Genomic DNA, 22,431 nt, shown 5'->3' on the forward strand with positions numbered 1-22,431 from the left:
CCCTTTACTTTGTTCCCAACAGTAAGGTGGGGCTGTTGACCCAGGATAGTTCAGTTGTATGCTGAGACAGGAGAGTCCCTGTGGAGTAAGTAGAAATTAGAATTGTCAAAGTAACCAGGTATATGTTCAACACCTAATACTTCTCTGTAGTTTGCTTCTGAGATTTGGGGTGTTCTCACTGTATGCAGAGAAAGGCACACATTCTCTTCTACTATTTTCAAAAAACAATGGATTAAGCTTACTCAAGAACACTGGTGAGACATCCCTCTTTAAAGTGTACATTGACAGTATTCTAGCATAACCGGATTTCAGATCTCTCCTCCTAGCTCTTAGGCTCTAATATACCATATATAAGATAATATGTGCAGAAGAGCTGAATCTGGTTAGGACTTAGCTGAGGCTGCACTGTGCAGACCAGTGGGCTCTTTTAAGTGGTGTTTCTTTAAGCAAGTAGGTGAGCATGTCTGAGCTTCCTTGTCTACCCACTACCTGGGGTTGATAATGCTTTTATCACAAGATGGAGTAAGCCGCAGGCTCATAGAAGTCACCTACAAGGTGCCATCAGAGGTGACCACTCTCCTTTCCAGAGACAGACATTCAGTTCACAGGAAGTAATGGATTTGCCCAAAGTTACTAATGGAATATATGTTAAGGTTCAAACTCAAATCTTGAGTGGTTGACTCTAAATTCCTTTTCCCTATTGTGTAGTTTTTTCCTTGGCACTTTATTTTATTGTAATAAATATTGTCCTCTTTTATGTATATGCCATTTCTAAACTCTGATCTTAGAGTTACCCCCAAATAAAGTCTATGTATTTTGTAGCATCAGTGAGTAGATTTCTGTAGACTTGGACTTGCATACTGAGCAGCTGTCAGCTTTCTCATGGAGATGTCATGGAGATGTCGTCAAGGCTTTTAAGTTCCTATCTCTACTCCATCTCTCAGAGACCTGTGCCTTCTCTGTCTCCATTTATATACATAGGAGAAAGTGGATCACACTTTCTTAAGCTTAAAATAAAGACATTGGAGGAGACTGTAGTGCTGTGTGTCAGGTCTTGATGATTCCCTTTGTTAAGTAGAGGGGGATCAACCAGAATGTGGGCTGCCATCTCCTGCCAGCATGTTAAAGTACAGGTAGATGATAACAAAATGCAAGGAAGTATTGTCTGTCCATTAACTTGTACAGTATCTCCTTGAACCCACATTATTCTATGTTAGGGATGAGCAAACTCTTGTTTTTTGTAAGGGTCCAAGGAGTAAATATTTTAGCCTGAAAGCATATCCTTTACTCTGGTGTACTGCATTTAATTCATAAAATGCATGTATGTTCACTATTTCATGTGCCTTGAGGCATACCTGCAAAGAGGCTGCTATTGTCTCTTCATCTCCATCTGTAAAATTAAGGTCTTTAGAAAGAAACATGCCAACTAGAGGGCAGAGAGCAAACGAATATTAATCTCATCAACAAATATTTATTGGTTGGTACTCTGTGTCCATGTGCTACCAGGTCTCCATCACAAGCCAGGACTAAAACAGCAAAGCAGATATGGCACTCTCTTGGTGGAACTTACATGTTTTTATGAAGCTGAACTTGGGACATAGGTCTAGACTGCAGATAGAAATTTCCCTTGACTTTCGGGGAATGTTTGAAACCTTGGCGATACATGGGTCATCAGGAGGGAACAATAAGAAAAAAGGCCTACTGACCCTCAGGAGCAACCACACTTTTAAAGATAAAGTTAAAAGTGGACAAAAGAGATACTATTGCCACAAAGCAGCCTGAGCAGTACATGGAAAGGACTGTTATTCATCACAGTGATAAAACTACCTTGGGAAAGAGGAAACATACAAACAGATGCCAGCCACACAGCAAGAAAGAAAACATCTGTTGGCCTTGGTAACGCACACATTACCAGTCAAGTCAGCCAGAGCAATTGTTGGCTGAGAATAGGTGCAGGCAGTAGTTGAAAAGTAAGAGTGATTTGAGAATCTGAAGTAGCTGTTTACCACTTTTTCATGAGATGAGACGCAAGGATATATATATATATGAAGACAGAGCAGCTAGCTCCCAGAGAGGTGTGTACAGGAGACATAGACAGTTCAGAGCAAATAGGTCTTTGTCTTAAGTTGGAGTAGATGTAAATTCATTGAATGTTATTGTTATAAATATCAATAAAGCTTCAGTGAACAAGAAAGAAAAACTTTCTTCTTGAGTGACTATAGTCTTCAAAGTCCATGTTAAAATTAATGCTTTTGTTTTTGTTTTTGTTTTTTTGTTTTTCTGTTTTAAACCAAATACCTAGTCCTGTGTTCCTATCTAGAAAATAAAGAGGATACACAGCCCTAGGTATGGTGAAAGACTGGGGCCTGGTCAATAGAGTCCTGCTGAGTGCTGTGTTCTCTCATGTAGCCACACTCTCTCTCCAGCCCCAAGCCTCCTGGCTCTGCTGCCAGTAAGACAGTCAGTGACCCTTTCCTTTCAGATAGTAAGTGAGCAGTTTAAGCAGTGTATAATGCCATTAAAGCTTCTAGCTAAAACAGAGGAGCTAATAATGAATTTATATTTGGTAATTGTATAAACCAGGAGATTATCTGTATGAAATACTCACATTCTGTTTTGCTAATGGAAACTTTATTCAAAAATATAACATTAGATTTTATATAAGCCAACATTTTGATTTTGTAGAAGTAAAACTATTCATAATTTTCCAAGAAATACTTAGACTCTAAACCTGAAATTATAATCTGCACTGCATCATTTTCAGACAAAAGACGAATACTATAAATGTGTCATATTATACATTCAGAAAACAAGAATTCTATAAAAATATATGCAGCTATTTTAATTTGTTTGATTCTATGATATGGATTTAGTTTCATCTTGACATTTTGATATATTTAGTATATGTTGGTGCTAAAATGTATTTATGTTATTGGCCAAACATGACATTTTTCTTATTTAATTAATATATTAAGTGATTCACATATATTCATATATATAGTAACATTATTTATGAAATAGGAAATTTTAATATAAATATCCAGATTTATATATTTTTTAAATGAAATGTTTTTACTTGGAAGTTCCCTGCTTATGTTTTTATGCCATCATAAGGGTTTAGCAATTTCTACGAGAATTCTCAAAGCTGTGTTTCTATGAAAAGAAGTCTGAGGATGCTGAGTTAGGAAAAGAGGCAAGGTTGTAAAGTTTCTGAGAATGGACAGCTGTCTAACCACAAGGCATTAAGCAGGGATTAATTCTGGACTTAAGGAGCCCCTTCCCCAACCCTGCAACTGCAGGAGGCCCTGATGGCTTTACTGCTGTGGTGAAAGTGAGGTGGGCCAAGGCCAGATCTGTGTACTTTTCGGGTATTGGGGCTCTCATCTGTTCTGCACCATCTTCACCAAGGGATTCACAAGATGACTCCCTCGTGACTCTACTGTGCTCACTACCATGGGTAGAGAACACCCTGTATACTTGGACTTGGGAGCTAGCCACCTTTGTATACTCCATCAAATGCCTAGGTAATCACTGTAGAAGAAGAAAGGAGGCTTTTTGGTTCATAGTGTTAAAGGTTTCTATCCAAAGTTCATTGATTTTTTTTGGGTCTGATGCTGCCCTGGTGAAAGCTGACAGAGAAAAGATGCTTACCGCTAAGTGGCTCTTCAGTAAGCTTTTCATCATTGGGACAAGATGCCTGAGAACACAGCTTATTTATTTTGGATCCTAGTTTCTGAGGCTTCAGTCTGTCCCTGGCTAGGTTCATTGCTTTGGGACCAGGCAAAGCTGGATACCATGAGAGAATGTACCTGAGCGAAACTGTTCATCTCAGGGGTTAAGCAGGGAAGGCCAGAGCCTGAGGCAAAACATAGGCCCTCAGTAACCTACTCTCTATACAGAAGCCCACCCCATGTAATCTGGTCAGTTATGCACTAATCCTTTGGTGAGGTGTGTGCTCGCCTTTAGCCAGTTACTTTGCAGTAGACCACCAGCTAGTCGTTAAGCTTTCGACACATGAGCATCTGAGAACCCTTCATATCTAAATTATAGCCATGAAGAAGTCGAGATGGAAGCAAATAGGAGGCTGGGGATCCACTGTCCTTCTGATGGGCATGCGATTCTCCTGTGACCTGAAGGGTCTCCCAGGAGGCCTTGCTTCATGGAGTGCCAATCTGGGGAGTGAGGTTTTTAACACATATTCAAGAAAAATAGCTAGTTGAAACATTGTGAGTCCACAGTACTGAATAGCCGTGGCACAGCTCACTGTCTCCCAGAAGGTCCCTCTGGGCTCCTCAAAGGCTTCTACAAACCACAGGAAGAAAGTGAAATGAGGTTCTAGGGGCTTGGCCACCATTGGCCACCTGGGAAAGACATCCTGCCTCTGACTTATATAAACCAAAGTCTTAATGTTTGATTTGGGGTACAAGGTTTAAAAATATGTCCCTATCCCTGGGAAACTTTCCTGAAGTAGGCCTTTCTAGTTTAGAGGGATCACCCCAACTACACCTCACTGGGTAGTGGTGAGCAGAAGACAGAACTGACACTCTAGGCTTGTCTTATCAGTTCTTCTTTACTATCTAAAAGCCTATTAGGTGAACATTTTAAAGGGTCTGAAAACTGGTTTTTATATGACAAAACAACTTACTTAGGATGGTAATTTGATATTCTACTGGTAACCCCCTTGCCCCGCATTAAAGCACTATCATCAGAGCTATCTGATCATCTGACTTGCAGTCTTCCCTGAAAAGAACATTTAGGTACAATTCATTATCACGGTTGTGCTGAGATCATTTTGAAAAAATATGTTCATACATTTCTGTTCTTTTTTAACTATAGAGTTAGCTTTGTCCTATTTTGTTAGCCCATTGTGGCACAGAAGCACACTCTTGCAACAGCAATACAGTGCCTTCTCAGAGACTACATTTTGGTGGCTGAGGAGATGGCTAAGTGGACAGAAAGCACTTGCAATTCAGGGGTGAAAAACTGAATTTGAATCCTTGGAACCATGAAAAGCCAGGCAGTGTGAACATCACAGGAGTCCTGCTTTGGGGAGATGGGAGGCAAAGACAGAAGCCTGGAAATCCATGGGCTGGCTAGTCTAGAGCAGTGGCAGACACAAACACTCTGTCTCAAACAAGGGACAAGGTGAGGTCTAGCCTCAGGGTGGTCCTTTGACCTCACATACACTCCATGTTTGCATGTCCATATTCACACACGTAAATGTAGTGCACACACACGCACACACACCACACACACGCGCGCACACACACACACAGTGTATGAATTTAACTCAGAAGCAGATCGTCTATCTAATCTTCTGCGAAAGCAGATGGATGTGTAATCTTTGCCTTCTATCCTGTCACCACCAGTTTTGCATAGAGAGGCCTCCTTTGGATATGCTGTTTGCGAGTCTGTTTTTATAACTGACAGCATATTATTAAATGTGAATTTACAAAATGTCTGGGTTATTTTAGATTTACATACCTTTATGTTATAACATACAATTATGTTTTTAATGAAGAAATTGGTAAGTGATTAATATGCTAGATATTTGGTTTTTACTAGTTTGTTTGGTTTTGGGGTTTGTTTGGTTGGTTGGTTTTTATAGATTTTCCTTATCATTGGTTTCATCAGTTGACAGGACTGTGTGTATTAGATCTTTGCCTCACGTATGGCCTCCAGGGATAACAAGCTGGGAATGTTGTGTAGTAGAAAGGAGGGAGTTGGGATAGTGAGAATTGCTTAGAAAACATTACCATTTTCTTAAAACTGCCAGAATTATAAATCAGTTGTGGTTCCCAATCTCTCTCAAACACATTATTCTGTGCAGTACGGAAACATGACTAAGATGTCAAGGGGCTGTGTGTGACCTGAACCATGATGGTCGCCTCCTAGCAGACAGGATGTTTCCACCTTTCAGGAGCTAAGATTTTATTTTGGGTTAACGAATTATTTTAAACAGCACGTGCAGTACATTCATGGAACAGGGCAGATGCTATAATAGCTGCCCACCTGCGAGCACATGACACATGAAGGAACCCAGCAAGAGAAACTTAGGAGAACGCCAAAGGCATAACTACATCATTTATACTTTGGACTACAATAAGCCCAACACTTATTGGGAGAGAGGCTGCTTCACTTAATCACCAGGTGTGTCCTGAGCGCTTGGTTCTGTCAGTCAGCCTTCTGTCACATAACAAACAGCCAAGACAGCTCAGTTACTAAGAAAAGGGTCATTTGGATCTGGGTTGTGGAGGTCCATGACCAGTGTACCCTCTAGCTTGCTGGGCAGGAGCTCACTGCAGGGGAAACCCATTTACACAGAGTCTAGAAAGAGAAGAGAAGAGGAGGAGGAGGAGGGACCTGGAATCCCACAATTCTCTTTATGAACATGCCCTGCACCTGTGATTTCCCCCTAGGTCACACCTCCTAAAGGTTCCACCATATCCCAGTAGTGGTACCCTAGAGAGCAAGCCTTAGTCACATGGGTTTAGCATGGGTATAGTGTCTGAATAGACAGCATTATTAGGGTGTGCTTGAATGCACGGCTGACCAAGCACACATCCCTGCCCGAGTGAAATGTGTAAGCTCCTTCTGGTTTAAATGCTGTCCTCCTAAGACCTAATGTGGAGGCAGTAAAAGGGTATACACTGTAGGTAAGGTCAGGCTCTGGGTTTTTCTCTCATTACTGTCTCACCCTAGGAGTTGTGGCAAACTCTTTTCTCTGCAAGTTTTGTCTTCATTTTTTTTTTTCCTGTAAAGGGCTATCTTGTAAAGTTGTGAAAATTGCTAAACACAACCAGTCAAGTCTGTAGAGCCATGATCAGCATGGAATTTACCTAACCTCTTGTAGTCAGTGCACTCATTAGACCTCCAATATGCACCCACCTCTCAGCGGTGGACTCTGGGGATTAGCAGGAACTACAGAGGCTTCCATTCTAGAGCATTGTTTATTTACATTATGGGTTAAATTGGTTCTTGTGATTTAGTGTGTGAACCAAAATACCATGTTTACATAATGTTATTTCTATGGGAATATGCCTTTTGAATTTTGAATGTACCGTTTGATTTTGAACATTTTAGACTATAACTTGGAGTATAGCTGTGGTGTTGTGTTAGTGTGTGAATGTGTGTGCATACTCCCTGTGCTCAGTGTGTAGGGCTTTCAGCATATAAACTGGCTCCAAGTGAAATTTCAAGTGGAATATATTTACCTACTTGTTTAAAAAAAAAAAACAAAAAACATTTTGATGATGATTGGAAACTAGGTACACTCATTTTTTTTCTTCCTTGACTGTTTTTTAGAGAAATTTTAGGTTCACAAAAAAAAAAAAAAAAAAAAAAAGGCAGATTTTTCTCTGTGCCTGCAGTCCTCCAGCATGTGTAAACTCTTCTTGTTAGAGTCAATAAACCTTCCTCAGCAGGTCTTGAGCAACATAACCCGTTGTTTACATTAGCTTTGTACTTTATGGTTGGGTTTTTTGTTTTGTTTTGTTTTGTTTTGTTTTGTTTTGTTTTGTTTTGTTTTTCGAGACAGGGTTTCTCTGTATAGCCCTGGCTGTCCTGGAACTCACTCTGTAGACCAGGCTGGACTGGAACTCAGAAATCCGCCTGCCTCTGCCTCCCAAGTGCTGGGATTAAAGGTGTGCACCACCACTATAAATTTAAAACCACTATAGTTTTAAATTCTTTAGGCTGCAGAGTCCTGGTACCTGTGCAGGAGTTGGGAGCAAGCTCGTAAGAGTTTGTTCTCCCTTCCACGAGGACCAGCCTCAGGTCACCAGGCTCTGTGACAGGCACCTCGTGCGGGCCCGGTTCTCTGGCTCCGTCTTTAGTATGTATTCTGTCTGTGATGTCTGTCAATGCAGTGTCAGTGTTGTCACTGCCTTATAAGCTCCCTGTCATGGCCTGTTTGTTCCTCAGACGTCCCAGCTTCTGAGAACTTAAATGTCTATTCTTCTTATGTTACAGGGAAAAATGGGTTTCTGATTTTAAAATGGAATTTCTCCCCTATAGCTAATATAAACTGCTTTCCTTGCTTTGGAGCTCAGACTGATTAACTCTGATTAGAAGTTTCATTATCCTAATTTAGCACTTTTCAGTTAAGTGGGGGTTATTTGTCATTTCTGTAGCCAGATTTATTGCTTTGCCTAACACTTTTTGTAGTTTTAAAGATTAAATGTTAAATGTTGACACCTTAATATGATTCCCTGGATTGAATTTTCTTTTTATTAATATACCAGCATGCTAATTAGCATTTCTCTAGCACTTAACACTAAACCGAAAGTGCCTGAGATCTTTAAGCGGCTTCTGGTCTAGTCAAAGAGGCAGAGTGGCCATAAAGGTAAGGGTCCGGCTACACGAGTAAATAGACCCCAGAGGCTCGAGGGGCTCAAACTACTACCCAGTGCTTGAAGAGATGTGACAGTGCTTGTGACAGAAAAGGGAGAACCTGCTCAGGACGGTCAAGGACAGAGCACTGTGGCTTTTACACATGGCTGGAGACTGGACGAAGAAGAGCAGAGACAAGGAGGAGGAAGAGACCCACCATCCCCTCCTCTTGCTCTCTTTACACCAGCTGCACCTCATGTTGTCTGTCAGCTCCTGAATGCAGTCTTCTATTCTCTCCCATATTCCTACCTTTGTATTTCTATACAGATAATTTCCAGTGGCCAACCTTCAAACTTACTTCTCTCTTTTATAGTTTAGATAGGAGTTGTTCTCCACAGGTTTGTGTGTTGAATTCCTTTTCTGTTTGGGTTTGCTGTTTGGGAATACAGTCTTCTTCTGTGCCCCTGACTAGCCTGGAACTTGTATATAGATGTGACAGGCCTTAGACTGGCTATCCAGTGCTAGGATCAAAGGTGTCCACCTGTGTGCTGAAATCTTCACCCTAGCTGGTGGCACTGTTCAGAGAGGTGATGGCACCTGGCTGGGGGAAGCTTACAGGCAGCATTGTCCATGTTTCAGCTCTGAGAGAAAAGGTCTCCCTAATGCAAGTGTTACAGCTTTGAATAGAAAGGTGTCCTGCCAGTCAGGAGCCAAGGAGACCTACATTGTACAACAGCCTCACCTGAGATTTGTTGGGAGAGACACAGAAGAGTGATTGCCTCTTCTCGGGCAAGAAGCAGCAAAGAACTGAGTGGAAGGCAGACTTTAAACAGTCTTTCCTGGGGTGGGGTGGTGGGGCTTTCCAGAGTGGCCTGAGACTGGCAGGTTTGTGACAGCTCTTGGGTCTCTTACTCTCTACAATGGAGCTTGCCCACTTGCACCTTGAGAGGTGGGGTCCAGCCTTTATAGCCAATAGAGTGCTCTGTGGGTGGAGCCTGGTGGGTGGAGATACTCGGGGGCAGGGTGTGACCATTAGAGCACCTACCTCAAGGGGCCTACAAGAATGCCTTTGAAACCTATACCCAGACCCATCCTGTCCAGTCCCCTGCCTAATCCCTCCTCTGTCCCCTGTCTGTCACAAAATGAACAGCTTACCAAGCACTTCCACTGCAAGGACATTCTGCCTCACCGTGGTCCTGGAATCAGTGGGCCTAGGACTGAACTGAAAGCTCTGGATCCAGGGCCAACATATACAGTCCACCCGTGTAAGTTGTTTATTACTGTGTTATAGTACTGTGACTAATACAGCCCCCGGATCCCACTCTACTGATAGCCCATCAAAGATACAGTTGTTCTGATGGTGTGGGGTTGGTTTTGCTTTGCTTTGCCTACCTTTGTTTTATTAGACCTTCTGTTTGACTCTCATTTGGCATATGGTGGAGATGAGGAAAATAGGATTTTCTGTGGCCTACTTAGTGGCAGATGTAAAGTGTACTGGGGTAGCAATAAGTCTTTAGAAACACAAGCCACTTTGCATTTCATTTCTAGCTTAAAATTGACTGTGCTAGATGTATTTATGTCACAGAAATGTGAAACTCTGAATCAGGACTCCTTCCCACCCCCCACCTCCCAAGAGCCTGTGCTTTCATATTTGTCACCGGACACAGGCAGGTGCTTCTCCACCTCTGTCAGTGACTAGGACCACAGGCTGGGGGAGGTCCCGTCTCCTGTAGACATCATTTTGCTTTCCACCATATTCTTGGAAAGGCCTTGCTCATTCTCCGGAAGTAAACCCCATTCTTGTGAGGGACTAGTGGAAGGAATTCCTCTGAGAACTCATGACTGGGTGTAGGTTCCTCCTGTCCTCTTGTGTCAGGAGTTGCTGAGCCTCTAGCCACACTGTAAGATGGTCACTGAAATCTTCACTGTTCTCCTCACACCCCCTTCATATGCTCTACTGAAGGAGAACAGCCCAATTGCCTTGTCTTTGTCCAGGGAAACAGGTCACCCTGTGTGCGTTCCTCATCCCCTACCCTTTGCTCTTCTATGCCAGCAGAGCTGTGTCCTCCCTTGGTTGTGAGCATTTCTGCTGTTGTGTCTGCTTCTTCCATTCTGTTTTGTTTTATTTTGTTTGTTTGTTTGTCTGTTTGTTTTGGAATCTTTGTGTTTGTTTCTCAATTCCAAGAAAGCCTGAGTACTACACTCCTGTCCTGAGACTTCCCTCCATGCAGGCTGTGCAAGAAGACCCAGGCAGACCTCTCTCCTTTCCTTCTGACCTCGGACCAATCAGTGCTGACTTGTAATCCTTCATTCTAGTTCATTCCCTTCATTCTTAGCTTAAGTTCATTGCAAGAACTCATGCCTTCTCTGGTATTGCAGCAAGCTATATGAAGGCAGTGACCTTGGACAGGGAGGAGCCAGCCATGGTCCTGGATAACAACCTTGTGATCTTTCAGGCCAGATGAACTTTTAACCTTAACTTCCTTGTGCTTAAAGTAATAGAGACTGAATGTCATGGAGAATCGTTACAGGGTAAATGAGATCATGTATGAAACATGTTTATAAACTGTTCATGCTCAGAGCCAGGCAGTTGCCTCAGTGGGTCAGAACTCTTTCTATACAAGTATGATGACCTGAGTTCTGATCCCAGAACCCATGTAGAAAAGTCTGGTGTGACTGCATGTGCCAGTAATCCCAGTGCTGTGGGGGATGAGACAGGAGGATTGCTGGGGCTCATTGGCCTCTAGCCTAATACCCAGGTTTAGAGTGAGACCTGTCTCAAAGGAACATAGACTGCACACTCTAGACAAACACACCACCTACACAAAGCAGGACCCACACACTTTAAAACACAAAAGTGGTGAATAAATATGGTCCATTACAGTGCTCAACTGTTTCCCTGTAAGTTTCGTGGAATTGCAGTTATCCCTTGAGGAGGTGAGTCCTAGATAACCTCAAGGCAAGGCTGGCACTTAGTGGAAAACCTGTAAAATTTATTTACTTGTCTGTTTATATTGAAAGTAGAAATAGAGACACTCTTTAACGAAAAGGAAAGCTCTTCCAAGAGTTGAAGTAGGCTCATGAGAAGGGAAAAGTGTGTACTCCCAAAGCAAGAAATCCTTTGGAAGTCACCTCAGACTAGTTCTCTTGGGTCGTGGTATTGTCCTTTGTTTTTAGCAGTTGCTGAGGCTGAGAGCTTGTGCACAGTGCCTAAAGCCGCAGATAACCTGCACTATGTAGTCTAGGAACACAAGGTTGTCTGTTACCCTGGCTCACACTCTGGCCTCACTGCATGTCCTCGCTGTTTCTCCAGCTAGTCAGTGAGCTGGAGGATGGCTCCAGGTCTCAGAGTCACCTACACAAAGCTCGGCAGCAGCTCTTCCACTCTTCTGCCCCATCTAAGAGTCAAATTCCCTACAAGGGACTTTTCAGGCCAAGTCTCCTTCAAGGGTTCCCTGGCTTACAGCAAGAGTCAATGATCTTCTACAAAGACTTCTAGTTCCTAATGGAGCATATGGTGCCTGGTGGGTCAGGCAGTTTCTGCAGGCTCTTTGCCTGGGTTCTGATTCTAGCCTCTAAACCTGCTGTTGATCTTGGGCAAGTAACGTTTCCTCCAGAGAGCCAGCTGCCTAAGAGAAGAGGAAAGAAACTCGGCACCTTTGGCCTGACTGTCTGGCGTATGGAAGAGAATATATATATGCTTTTGTTAAATAAAATAGTAACTTATACATTTTATTTTACAATTCCAACTTAATAGTAAGTGATTAATAAGTAAAGTTAGAGGAAGAGAAGAACAGAACATCTGGATGCCCTTGGCAATGAGCAAGTTCCCAGGATAGGTACCTAGGACTGCAAAAGCTTCACTTTCTGGGACATTCTGATTCTAGGACACCTCTGTGGGGCTTTGTCACCCATTTCCACTGATGTGGAAGGGCAGCACTGGACTTGCGGGGCCTCCTGCAGTGGAGGGTGTGGGTATGGGACTGTGTGTGGCCCTGATGCAGCAGCCCTCCCTCTGCTCAGGCAGAGCTGAGACTGCGTGGGGCCCTAGGACTGACCACGGTCCCCAGCGCCATGCTTTTGATGTTCCCTTGGTGATGCTGAAGGAGATCAACACCTTTCCAGCTTCTGAAAGATGCTGACTATGTGCAGGTGAAGACTCGTACTTAAGGGGAGCAGTTCCTGCTGGTGGTGGAGAGTTATCAGATTAAAGAGAGTGTTTGGCATTATGATATCTTGGACATTTCTGGACCATTGTTTCTGAGAAATTTAATTGGTTTAAAATAAATATTATCTATAAAATAACTTTTATGTGAACATGGACAGGTTCACTTTCTTTTCATCCATGTGAGCGAATAGCAGTTTAAAAAGCAAGTGTTTTAAGACGTTTCATATAAATATCTAACAGCAGCATTAAGTACCCTTGATTCACACTTAGTTTATGCAGTGCTAGGAATGGGATCCAACCCAGGGCTTCCTGTGTGCTAGACAAGCACACTACATCCGCAGCTCTTGATACATAGAATTTTAATCATCCATCTAGTTGTTAGGAAACTCTGGGTTCTTTGAGATTTATAGATTGAGATATGTAATATAGACTTCAGAATTTCTTTGTGTTGAAGTTATTTTACACAAGCCAGGCCAGCACTTAGAAGAGACCAGTCTTGGCTCTCACTGAAAATAGCTTATGGCCCCTAGAACTGCTGAACTTGGTATAGGGAAAAAAACAAAGCCTCAAATTCAGCTTTCTCCCACTATAGAACTGCATTTAAAACAGTTTACCATCAGGAGAAATATTTATTTTTCGGTTAAAACTCTTAAATTATATTCTATACATACATCTATATGCCTGCCTATATTAATAAGGCCCATTTTCCTTGGCAAAAGAGGTGCTTTTCAAGTCTAAGATAATTAAAAGTTTAAATTTTCAATTCCTAAAACATTGCAAATAGATGTAAATCCATGATGCTTGTGTTTGGGTTCTGAGTCGTGCTGTAAAGGAACCAGTTTGTCATATTCTACCCAGAGGTAATATTTACATCTACAGCACTGATGCTGAAAGTTTGTGGAAATCATCGAGACGGCTGGCAGTCTGAGGCAGATGTATGACCATACCTGTGGCATCCGTGGCTATACCTTAATTGTAAAAGCCATGTGACCATCTGAGTATCAAAACTCTGATGTCTGCCTACACCCCTGATCCTCAGAGTGGTGATGATGTATGTGACTTCATGGATACCAGGTGAATGTCAAGGAGATAGGTCAGACAATCAGTATGTGGCAGAAGGCTGGGATGTGTCTGCAGCAGTTTCCTGAGGTGCTAATCAAGTGGACTGCAGCATCCACCACTCAGGTTGCGATGCCACAGGGCCTTCTATCCCTCCTCAGTCTTCAGGAGACACCCCTGCTCTTCATAGCTAACCTGTTCTGTATGCAGCAGGCAAGGGGAAAGTGTTGGGTGCAGGTGCTCGTCTACAGATATGGCTCCTGCTTTTTGTTTCTTTGTTTTTTTAAAAAAATAAATTCAAATTAGAATCTCCATTCACAGAACTTTCTAACATTAAATGTTAAAGGTAATTTAATCTTCTTAGAGAAAAGCTCCCTCTCGTTTCAGACTGCAAGATCGATTCTCGAGACCACGTTGGTCTCCCTAATTTATGTAAATGTTTGGCTGTCTACCTCCAGTTAGAGCTGTTAGAGTTTTTGCTGATTTGCTTGGCATGTCTCCAACAAAATAGTCCATTAACATTCCAATCCTTTCCCAATAATTGAGACAATCAATTTACATAAAACAAGGCACGATTATAATTTTATGTACAATTTAAATTCTATAGAAAATAATCAGAGTGCAATAAAGAGGGACACTTATTTTGATGCAAAGGGGTGTTTTTATAGTCAGTATTAAACAAATCTTTGATGTTTTCAGACTCCTCCCTGCATTCTCTTGAATGGAGTGCAGCTCTGTTGCAGATTCCAATGGAGGATCGAGTGAGTACCAGTGCCGTGGTGCTGCCTGCTTGGTAAACTGTGACTTCTACTCAGAGCCATTTAATGCAGAGTGTGGGCACAGAAGAAGGTAGCGTGTTTGCTACTTGCTCCGAGCTACTTCTTGAGTGACGGACAGGACAGTCAGCAACCATGTGCTGAGCTTTGTTTGTCTTGCCCCAGCCTTAGTGAACCGGACACAGTCATCTTCGCCTGCTGCCATGGACCAGGGCTTGTATGTTGAATTCTAAGAAAGTGGCTGAAGGGAATTTGAGAACTATGTGTAACACGGGGCAGCATCCCGTGTAGCATGCCTTTGTGTGGAAAGCCATTCCAGGGAAAGCCTCAGACCCCAGCCAGAAGCCTTGCAAAGCAGCCTGGCAAAGCTGCGGCTCTGCCTCGAGCTACTGTGGTTCTTCTCCCTTCTGAGTGCTTAAAGAGGCTGGCTTGTCAGTCAGCAAATCTAGAACACTGCAAAAATATTATTATGAAGAATGCAGTAAGAAATAATGACAAGATAGAAAACAAATCCTGTCAGAGAAGGGATATATTTGGCCTCCACTTGCTGTGTCTGTCTGTTTCCACGAATGGTCCAGAATAGAAACCGGATGTTTAAAATCGCCCTCTCTTCCTCTCACATGCTCTCCCCCTCCCGTCTCCCTTCCTCTTCAGTATTAGTAGGCTTACTATTTTTATTATTTTTTATTTATATTCCTAGTTTTCAATATTTGCCATTTGTGTGGATAACACATTAATTTTTAATGAAATATTTTGAGACTCTTAGAATAGCTGAATTATAGAAGAAACTTGAAATGTATATAGACTCCAGGCAGCATATGAATTAATATCCCATGGGGTTTGCTTCTGCATGAATGGCAAGTGGCCGTGCTGAAGGATGGTGGGAGGTTAGATGCAGGGCTGATGTTTGTGCAGAGTCCAGTTGGCAATGATGTCAGCATAGAATGCCGTTTAGGTGCTGCTTTAGTTGGCCACTAATGAACGAAATGCTCACTTAATCTGCTGTTAATTTCCTTTCTATCTAAAAATCCCGTATTTTAACACGCCTCACTGCTGGGCAAAGCAGTTCCTGTGAAAGGTGTATGAAATGTTCTGTTGTTGTCTGTCTGTCCAGATTATTGTAGGCAGGCCTTGTGAGGTGTTGCTTCAGACTCAACCCGACCTAACTTCAGCTTGGTTCTTTTCGAGAACTAAAGACTTGATGGAGGTTTCTTTGGTAGCTTGTTCCCTCTGATCCATCAGGTCTCTGTCTTCTATGGCTCCTGGATTTGCATCGGAGCACTGTCCTTGCAAGTCCAGCCAGGGCTGTGGCTGTGGCTATGGCTGTGTTTGGGATCCGCTTTAGAGTCTAAATTGAGACAAGTAGTTTCATTTTGTTGTTGTTGGGTTTTTGTTTTTGTTTTAATTCTTTTATTATTATTAAACAAAAGTTTTCATAGATCATTAGATCCTTAAGATATAATAAGGTAGATTCCTTTTCATTCTCAAACAAGTATTTTATGATGAAAACTTAAATTTCATTTTAATCATTTTATATAGGTGGCTAATTTTGTACTTTCTTCTTAATGAACATTTCTAAATTACTTTACTTTCCTCCAATTTACTTACTGTCAATAACTTTTTATATTCTCCCCTAAATATTTTTATCTACTCTGTGCCTCTCTGTGCTCCTGTCTCCCACACTCACTCCTCACCCCCATTCTCAGTGTCTGCACACCGTCCATGAGGAGACGGAGGCCTGCCAGGGAAGACTGTTTCTGACTTCTAGCCTAGTGTTCTCTGATGCCCTCACTCCCTCAGCTGTGCGCTCTGAGGGTGCAGCGGTGTTCTGGACTGGTGCGAATAAGCAAGAGAGAAATACTGGGTGGGCAGGAGTCTGTGTCAAACACAGAGGTCAAGACATGTTTCTCTGTACTTGGAAAACCTGTTCTAAGCACAATGTTATTGGGTTTGTTTGTTTGTTTGTTTGCTTGCTTGCTTGTTTTTTTTTCAGATAGACCACACCCAAATTGCATCTTTGCTGGACTCAATTTTGATTTTCCTAAATAAACTGCAGTCACACAGACATTTGGTAAGCAGCATGTGTGGCATCTGCCATTTAGTGGCCTCTCAATGCAGTCTTTGTATTTATTTTGTGCACATCTTTCTTTGTGTGGGGGGGATCCAGTTTTGTTGAATCTTTAAACCATTCCTCTTTGTTTTCATAGACTCGGTATTTTAGCAGTTATATTTCTGAGTTAAATAAGTATTTAATTATTTTAATAGAAGTAGCATCACCACACTTGGGAAGGAACAAAGCTGGTTTTGAGAATAGTATTACTGCTGAGAGCACCAGTGCCGGCCCATGCTTGACAGCGGCAGCCTTTTGCTGAGGAGTACAAGTGTGTGTGACGCTCCTTTGAGAGAGATGAGAAGTGTTGGCTCACCTCATCATCAGAGGAAGTGGTGACCCATTTGGAGCACTTCTGCCGAAAGCTTAAAACATAGTAAGACATTTGACTTCTCAACAAGCACCTTTGTTTCTTTATTACCCCAGTACAGGGAAATGCCAGGGCCAGGAAGTGGGAGTGGTGGGTAGGGGAGCAGGGTGGGGGGAGGGTATAGGGGACTTTCAGGATAGCATTTGAAATGCAAATGAAGAAAATATCTAATAAAAAATTGAAAAAAAAAATACCAGCCTCATCCTGCCCAGCCAGTGGAGATATCTTACACCAAGCAAACTCCCCACGACTCAAGGAAGCATCAACCCTCCATATTGGTTCTGACCTGACACCCATGGGGGTGAGAGTCATAGGTGCAGGTGTGGTTGGGGCAGAAATGTAGGCACAGAAGCCATGCTGTCACTGATAGGAAACTCAGCTAATTTTCCCATAAGGCCTTGGGAGGATAAGTTTGATAGAAGAATATACTGTTGAAAATACAGTTTTTTTTTTAATGTTCAAATACGTCTTGTTTTATTTTCAGTTTTTTAAGCCTAATAAATACATGTATATATTTTTTTCTTTTACATCTAATTTTTTTCAATTAGGTATTTTCTTCATTTACATTTCCAATGCTATCCCAAAAGTCCCCCATACCCTCCCCCTCACTCCCCTACCCACCCACTCCCACTTCTTGGCCCTGGCATTCCCCTGTACTGAGGCATATAGAGTTTGCAATTTTTAAATGGATCTAGATTACTTCATTATTTTGAAGGTGGCAGGGTCTTCCTAAGTAGCTCTTGCTGACCTGGAACTTGCTAAGTAGTTCAGGTTTGCTTCATCCTCAAGAGATCTGCCTGCCTCTCCCTTTTGAGTACTGGGATCAAAGGCATGTGTCACCATATTCAGCCAGATCAATTTTTTTTTAAAATAATTTATTCTTTGATTAAGTGTGAATATACTTGTAGAGGTCAAAGAACAACTTGTGGGAATTAATTCTCAACTTCCACAATTTTGGTGCCTGGCATCTGACTCTAGTTGTCTGGCTTGGTGGCCAGAGCCTTTAGTCACTGAAGCAAAAAAACCTTCAACATGGATTAAAGTTGATTCCTGGTGTGGGAAGTATGAAGTTAATTCTTACTGAGTGTTAAATCTTCTTCTTGAACGAAGAAAGAACAAGCCAGGTGTGCTGAGGGCTCCAGGTGTGCTGAGGGCTCCAGGTGTGCTGAGGGCTCCAGGTGTGCTGAGGGCTCCAGGTGTGCTGAGGGGCTCCAGGTGTGCTGAGGGCTCCAGGTGTGCTGAGGGCTCCAGGTGTGCTGAGGGCTCCAGGTGTGCTGAGGGCTCCAGGTGTGCTGAGGGCTCCAGGTGTGCTGAGGGCTCCAGGTGTGCTGAGGGGCTCCAGGTGTGCTGAGGGGCTCCAGGTGTGCTGAGGGCTCCAGGTGTGCTGAGGGCTCCAGGTGTGCTGAGGGCTCCAGGTGTGCTGAGGGCTCCAGGTGTGCTGAGGGCTCCAGGTGTGCTGAGGGCTCCAGGTGTGCTGAGGGCTCCAGGTGTGCTGAGGGGCTCCTGGGTGGAGACACTCCTTCTACTTCTCTTTTAATTGATCCACTTTTGAGTTGAGGATGAATGGAAGCATCCACCCATTTCCTTCCTTCCTTAGGTTTTAGTGTTTACCATTATGATGAGGACAGTACATAGCTGAGTCACTTGGGAAAAGGTGCTGTTCTCTGACTGTTTGCTCCTTTGCTATACCTGCTGTAGCCCGTAGGTGTGGGACATATTTTTATTGAAGACCCCCAGTTCTTGAAAGGTGGCCTTGAAAAACAGTGCATATTTTGATTTAGAGGAATATCATATGCAACATCTATCTGTAACAGAAACAATATATCCCGCTTTATCGCTCTCTGCTTCACTCCTTTGACACAGGGTCTGTCTTGGAACCTAGACAGCAAGCCCTAGAGCTACCTCTGGCTTGGATGCCCATTTCATAGCTCTGAGGCTATAAGGTGCTTGCAGCACAGCCACAGACCCACACCCAGCTTTGTACTGAGGTCTGGAGCCTGCAGTCAGGTCCTTAGACTGCATACCATGTGCTGTGCTCACTCACCCTCCCAGGGCCCCGCCCGCAGCCTTTCTGACATCACTGTCTGTACTCAGCAGTTGGTTCAAACAGTAGTTTGATGAAATGTACAGGGTATCCTAATTGTCCCGAGAATGTCTGACTTGTGCTGGCTGTGGTGGACACGCCGACAAATTCAACATTGAGAATTTCAGCACAGGGCATCTATAATGGGAAAGAAACACCATCTCAAAAAAGCAGGACAAAGAGAAAAATGTCCGACTCAGCAGACTAGGAACTCATTAAGAATGTGGTCCTTTCTGTACCTTTTGCACTCTGCCTGAGTTCAGGAGGCCCTCACTAAATGCTGTAACACCTATATCCACTATCTATACATCATCTTTAGATGTATAGAATGGCTGGGTGTAAAGTGTTTGCCACACAAATGTGAGGACCTGTTTGATTCCCAGCACCTACATTTGAAGAAAAAAAGAAAAGAAAAAAAAAGAAAGAAAGAAAATCCAGGCTTGGTATCCTGGGCATAATCCGAGGGCTGAGAAGGCAGAGACAGGGTCCCTGGAGCGCGCTTGTTAGCCAGCCTGACTGAATTAAAGCCCAGCTCCAAATGACAGCCTGTGTGTCAGAATAAGTTGGTGACTCCTGAAGATGATACTCAAGGCTGACCTCAGGTGTCTACATGCACCAACACTTTACCTTTTATAGTTTTCCTCAAATTATGGAAAAGCAAAAGTGAGAAAAAATATGGAACTTGCTGTTCAAAAAATGTGTAACATTTGTTAAAGTTTTTACACCTTTTAATGATAACCTCACATTGGGGCACTTGCCCAGCCCACGTGTCTTTAGTTACTGTCATTAAGGAATATATACCTAAGGTTTGTATGTGCGTGATAATGAACACCCAGTGGGCCTCACTGAGCGGTAACTGAAGCTGTTGGGTGTGATTTGATCTCATTAGAGCAGAAATGGCGCCTGCTGTCGACTTAGGCCAGGTACTAACTCAGTGTGTTAGTAGTTGGCCCTTAGTTTGGAAGGTTTTGTAGGTCCCATTTAATGGAGCTACCTACTGAGGTTGATAGCAGTCACATCAATGACTCTGACTTCACCAGTCTATGACAGTCACTTGGAAGCAGTAAAGTCCTTTTCTAGCTTTTGCTTTCCCCAGTGGCCTGATCCACTAACACATGATGGTTAAGGTACAGATTATGACAGCTTTTCTTTTAACCAGCTAAAATGGGACTTTTCACCATGCTAATGATTTCTATATAAGAGAACCAACATTACAGCTGAGGGTGGAAACTTGTCTTCTGTCACGTGACCATGCAGAAACGCCTTTAAAAATTGACACTTGGAAGAGGTTCCACATTTCCTATTCTAACCAAACACACATACTTCTGTGTCTCCTGTCTTTAAAGTAATTTCTGTGCCCGAGTCTCAGTGCTCCCTGTTGCAGTGGTGCTCCCTGTTGCAGTGGCTAATGTTTTAGGCAATACTTCTCATTTGAGTTCCATATCCATTATTTCCTTCTCTCCTCTTCCCCCTTACAACTCCTCCCTAAATGCCTTCAAATTCATGACCTCCTCTTCTGTAATTATTATTGTTACACATGCATACGTGTTATACACATATACATACATATGGTTACACATACATGCCTGTGTGTATATAAAATCTACAAACCCCAATTAGGACAGTTCTTTTGTTTGTTTGTTTGTTTGTTTGTTTGGCTTTGGCTTTTGTTTTGTTTTGTTTTGTTTTATTGGAGACTGAATCTATGGAGTAGCCCTGGCTGTCCAAGAACTCACTCTGTAGACCTGGTTGGTTTCAAACTCAAACAGATGCCCACTTCTGCCTCTGCCCCTGCCCCTGCCCCTGCCCCTGCCCCTGCCCCTGCCCCTGCCCCTGCCCCTGCCCCTGCCCCTGCCTCCACCGCTGGCTCCGCCTCTGCCTTTGCCTCCACCTCTGCCTCCCTGTTGTAGTGATTTTGAAGTCTTTGAATCCATGCTCTCAGCTAGTGTTGTTTTGATGTATGAGGTTTAGTTCTGACTACTTCGTCTCTCACAGCCGTATGTTGGCTGTAGCTCTTCATAGAGACTGAGGCCTTGTGAGATTCTCCCTCTCTCCCTGTTGGCACACCAGGAAGACTGGCATTGTCAGACTGTATAGGACCATGTCTGTGTGACTGCACTGGGGCAGCTTCCTGGCCATATCCAGAAGACACTGTCTAGCAACTTGTCCTTCATCTTGACTTTGCCTGGATGCACCCCACCCTTCTTTCACCACCCAGCTAGCACCCTTCACCCTGCACTTCAGGTAGAGCTGCACCGAGTTCCACTGTACACACACAGGAGCTGTCCTAGTGCCCAAAGATTAAGGATGGCATCTGTGGAAGAAGTATAACCACCCTGCACTTTGGCCAGTTGTACTGCTTATGACCCCAAGATTGTTAGTTCTGAAAAGAATATTGAAAATCTTTAAATAACATGTTTATTCGTAAAAAATGCCAAGCATCAACACTCAGGAGGCAAAGGCAGGAGAATCTCTTGAGTTCAAGGCCAGCCTGGTCTATAGAGAGAGTTTCAGGACAGCCAGAGCAACAGAGAAACCCTGTCTCAAACAAACAAACAGACAAAACCAAACCAAACCAAAATGTTAAGAATCACAAGATTAATTGCATATATTCTCTTCAATGGAATCATAAAGTGTCAATAAAATAACTTGCTGAACACAAAAGTTTTATCATCATTAGCTGCCAAACGTTCAAAATACCAAAATATCAAGAGGGAACAGACCAGAACTGCTGTGTGTATGTGTGTGTGTGTGTGTGCTCTCAAGAGTGCACTGTTGTGCACACGCAAATGTATGGGTGCTCCGGTTTTTTGCATATACAATATGTAAATAGACATAGATATGTATCCAAGGTAACATATTCCTTGTGCTCTAGTGTGACTATCTCACAGGTGTGAACTCAGCCTTTGCCTCCCGCTAGTGTGTACATGGAACTCAGTGATTTCTTTGTTTTTCCCAGAGATTTGAAATGCACAATGATGCTGCTGAAGCATGTGTGTTGGAGGCACTGTAATCTGGAGCACATGCTACCATATGCCTATGCAAAGGGATGCCCCCCACGAATGCTCAGCTCTGTCCAGGCCGTGCCCACCCTGGAAACTCCCTTCTTACCTGCCTGCCCACCCTTGTACCCACGTTCCTGGGGAACACAAGGTCTTTGCTCCATATAATTCAGAGTAACCCAGCTCTGCTTCAGCTCTTCCCTCACATCTTTATTCAAACACACATATATGCAGTCTAGTGTGGGTCTCCAGTATCGCATACAGTTAGCATCGAAGCCTAGTATACCCACACAAAAATGCACACATACTAAAAGAAGACTTCATGAAATCATACTGAAATTTTGTCATGGACTTTGCAATATTGATTTCCTACTTTTACTATTTAGAAGGTTGATTTTGGCCTGCCAAATTAATTTTGTGACTTACTTATATGTTGTAACCCCAAGTTTGAATATTTGTGCCACCAAGCTGTCTGCGAACTTTCTGCACAGCCCTTTAGTGCCCTGCTTCTCAGATGGCCAAATGATTTCTT

At 43.0% G+C, this 22,431-nt stretch overlaps 1 protein-coding gene across 6 annotated transcripts in view; it reads left to right on the forward strand.

Annotated features, from left to right (window-relative positions):
* The window catches only part of Sdccag8 (SHH signaling and ciliogenesis regulator SDCCAG8), a 195,942-nt gene that overhangs the window by 132,067 nt on the left and 41,444 nt on the right, over positions 1 to 22,431 (forward strand). The window lies entirely within an intron of this gene.

Source organism: Mus caroli, unplaced genomic scaffold (assembly GCF_978045245.1).
Source record: "Mus caroli unplaced genomic scaffold, Mus_caroli_1 scaffold_1, whole genome shotgun sequence".
Lineage (NCBI taxonomy): Eukaryota > Metazoa > Chordata > Mammalia > Rodentia > Muridae > Mus > Mus caroli.